Genomic DNA, 4,440 nt, shown 5'->3' with positions numbered 1-4,440 from the left:
TTGATGATTTTAAGAATATATTTCTTTTGGGGCGCCTGGGTGGCTCAGTCGGTTAAGCGTCTGACTTCAGCTCAGGTCACGATCTCACGGTCCGTGAGTTCGAGCCCCGCGTCGGGCTCTGGGCTGATGGCTCGGAGCCTGGAGCCTGCTTCCAATTCTGTGTCTCCCTCTCTCTCTGCCCCTCCCCTGTTCATGCTCTGTCTCTCTGTCTCAAAAATAAATAAACATTAAAAAAAATTAAAAAAAATATTTAAAAAAAAATAAAAATTGAAAAAAAGAATATATTTCTTTTAAGTATTTTGGTTATGTGACTTCGGACAAGTTATTTAACCTCCACATGCCTCGATTTCCTCATCTGTAAAATGGGGTTAATAATAGTACCTACACTACAGGATTACATGTAAAGAATGTAATGTATGGTAAGTATTCAATAAATGGTAACTATTACCAGTATCTATTTTCATACCATCTTATTTATTCCCTTTAGGGTACTTACCATTTTCACAAGTTGTCTTATCTATTTATTATTGTTGTTTCTCCTCCACTAGACTATAAACCCCACATTTTCATGTTTACCACTATAAATTGAACAATACCATTTTAAATGAATTAATGAATTTATTCAAGCTTTTCACTATATAAACATTAGCCTTTACTCAATCCCAGTAACTCCCAAATGAAACATAGGTCACTTTCTGTGAACAAATAATCCAAAATCTATTTTATAGCCAATTCTTTTTTAAACTAGTACATTAAAAACTCATCTTAATCCAAGGAAAATTAAAGAATAATTAGACCAGATTTTACAATTTAATGGCCAAAATCACTTGGATATAGAGCATATTACTTCTGCCTGGGAAAACAATACCTCTCTTCAGATTAAAAAAAAAATACCTTAGTTTAAGTATCCTTTAAAATTTACATATGTGCTCATTTGTTGAATATCTCAGTCTTTCACTATTTATTCTAGTTCTGTGGACTCTTTTCTTTCATGGAGCCATACTCCATTTATTGCCATTCAGGGATATTCAGCATGTAATGTCTTATATTACAACCTTTTGATAAAATCACTGCAGTATGCACTCTAATCCATGCCAATGAAAGGAAAGGAATGAACTGTAAACATGTCTGATTATGTGAGTGCCTCTCTGTGGATGGAAATGCCATTTGGTTTATAATCTGATGGCTTAAAACTTCACTATCATCTCTGTGTTCTTTTGATTCAGAGTCTCAGAAGGATGTGGATCATTTTAGACATGATACTGGGTTTGTCATAAGAAATGCTCCCCACCATCTGTCTTGGTCACAGTTGTTTCTGCTTTGTTGTCTGTGGGGAGAACAGGCATTGACTTCTGCAGAGACACCAGGAACCCCTTCCTCAAAGACATCTTCCTCCAGCTCTCTTTAGCAGCTTTCCAGTAGGCAAACACTTTATTGCCTTTAATTTTTTTTTCAATTAGGATAAGATAGAGGGTTAAACTTAACATAAAAATTTTATATTCTTTCTGCTTACAGAACACATAGGCCTTTGCAAAGAGAAATCTAGATGTTAATACATATTTGTAGACCATACTCAGCTTTATACAAACATTTCTCCCCTCAATTCATGTGCATGTCAGATTTTTGTAAATTAAACAGTAGTCACATACAATAAGGGGTCTTTGTATTAAAAAAAATCTGAGGTGAATTATTTTAGAAAGCATAGAGTGACAGGGAGGAGTAAGAAGAGATGAAGTTCTATATGAACATACAAGGGCCTCCAGACACTCCCTGATTCACCCCACACTACTTTTCGTTAGTACCCTGGGTTCTTTAGTACCAAAATTTAGGGGCAGAATTTTCCCCTCAAAGCACAAAAAGAACTGTGTGTGTGTGTGTGTGTGTGTGTGTGTGTGTGTGTGTGTGTAGGGAAGGTAATAGGGGAAAGGGAATCAGATTATAGTCATTTAAGTAAAGTCAGGTTTCAGGCCCTGGAGAAGTTGAGTTCCAAGGGCTTGCAGACCTGGGGTGTGAAGCTGCGAAGAGAGGGTTAGAGGAAAACCATGTTACAACACAGGGATAGAAGCTGGGGGACTGTGGAGAGCTTCAATGGGGCTTTCCTAATTCTCCTTCATGGTCTGGTGGTGGATCTGGCTGGCCAGAAGCAGGACAATAAAGTGAAGAAATGGTGACTCTAAGTGGAGTAAGTACTTTTAAGGAATTTGTCTACCAAAAAAAAAAAAAAAAAAAAACCAAACCCAAAGAATAAAGGATTTAAACTGGATTTTAGTAAAGTATGTACTAAGATGGTTTGCTTCTTAAGTTTAGGATTTACTACACATTTGAAATACTGAAATCTTGATGTTTGGTAATGATGTTAACATAATAGGTATAATTTACAAAAATATTTGTTCTTCAAATAGTCTCTGTAGCTAATGGGGCTAATTTCCAGAAAACAGACTTTAGTGTCTGTGATGATTAGCAACCACAACACCTTTTGGTGTCTATTCTTATTGCTACTAATAAGAACAAGAAGATAAGGTAACAAGAAGGCCAGTAGAATTCCAAAGCAGGTGAAATCTAGGGCTATGTGAAAAGTCCTACAGGGAGTAAGTTGAAGTTTTCTCAAGTTACCACCTCATCTAGATATGTATACATATATGTTTTTGTAATCTGATTTAAAATCCCTGTTCTTTTCATCTTCTTTACTGCTTGAAGATATTTCTTTCATGTGTATAAACTAAAGATTTGGGGCTTAGTCATCTTTTCAATTGATCTATGTCATTTTACCCAATGCCTCATCAATTTCCACTGCCCTGTCTCCATAAGTTGTGAAGGCAAATGGTCCTTCCCTCCTGGCAGCTGAGGACCAGGTCCTGCTCAGTTCTGATTGGCTGAGACCATTGCCTCTGACTAGTCCTGGCCAGTCAGAGGGCATGTTCACAAGGGCAGGTTGCACTTTTTGTCTCTTACTTTTCTAAGATATGAAACCATTGGAAAGATAGCAAGTGAAATTTCCTTGAAAACACATCTCTTTTTAAAAAGTGGCTGTAAATACTTACACATTTATATTGTCTGGTGGTGATAATGACATGTGTTAGTCAGATCTCTTCAGATTAAAAGTGATTGGATTAAACTGGATTAAACTAAATTGAATTAAACCAAAAAGAGAATTTGTTATTCCTCATAACTGAAAGTCAGGGCTAGAGTTCCAGCTCACTGGACCCCATGTGCTCAAAAGCAGTCATTGGAAATCTGTCGCTCTCCTTGCCTGCTTGCCCTGCTTGCCCCTGCACTAGCTTCATTCTCAGCCTCTGACCAAGTCATGAGAAGAGTGTCAGCCAGCAGCTCCAGGCTTGTATCCTATCAGTTTATGAGCTCCAGCAAATAATGAGCACCTCTTTTCCAACTGTTCTGGCAGATGTCCTGGAGATAAATTTTATTTAAGGAGTGGTTAAGTAAAATAACCACTGGGTCCAGGGGTCTGGACCTTATTGGCAAGCCAGGCTTATACCATGTGCCCACTCCTGGAGATGGGGTTGGGTGTGGAGTCAGCCACATGAACAGCAACAAGCGATAAGTGGGCTATGAACCTGTGTTAGGTGGGAAGATTTCATTATGGCTCAGCTCATGCCCCATGTTCTCAACAGGCCTTTTCACATGTGGATAAGGCAGACCCCTTTTTACCTAACAGTAGAAACTATTCTTGAAAAGGGGAAAGAGACAATAACTCATGTGAGGAAAGCAGCTGTCTAACAGAAAACAAAAACAAAACAAAACCAAACACAAAAAACCTGGAGAGACAGCAGAAAAAAAAAAAATAGCGTGAGAAATAGAGTCGTTAAAAGAGAGATTTAAAAAACAAATAAAAATAACTATAAGCAAATATAAGGATAAGTAAACAGCTATAAAGTTAACCACCACATTTGCTTTGACCAATTCCTATAGAATAGAATCTCCTTTAGTACTAAGCTCCCTGAAAATGAGTTGCATTGACCTGTTTTGGCTTACTCCAGGGTATACCTCTTTCTCGTCCATTCCTGCTTTCTACTTTCCATCCCTTCTATTTTCTTTCTGACTGCTCAATCTGTACTGACAGCTTCCTCTTTACATTGGCAGCTACTGTCTTCAACATTTTTTTACCAAATTTTGTGTCACCTCTGCAGAATCCAATTTTATTTTGCATTCTTTCTAAGAGAGATGGAAAAGAAAAAGGTGAAGAAGACACTCTACCAAGCCACTGGCACAGTTATTTGATATACCAGAACTAAGGCTAAATAATTTTCTAAATTAATTAAGAATTCCATGCTAGCGGAATATGAAACTAAGGACAGGGCCCTTCTGGAGCTGGGCTCTATGCAACTATAAAGGATATACACTCATGCAGCTGACCCTGTGCAGAACTCTTTGGTTACCTTCCCAACTTCTATATTCAGATGTCCCTTCTCTTTTACACGACTG

The sequence above is a fragment of the Neofelis nebulosa genome, chromosome 3 (genome assembly GCF_028018385.1).
Source record: "Neofelis nebulosa isolate mNeoNeb1 chromosome 3, mNeoNeb1.pri, whole genome shotgun sequence".
NCBI classification, from domain to species: Eukaryota; Metazoa; Chordata; class Mammalia; order Carnivora; family Felidae; genus Neofelis; species Neofelis nebulosa.
This window is presented reverse-complemented; position numbering follows the sequence as displayed.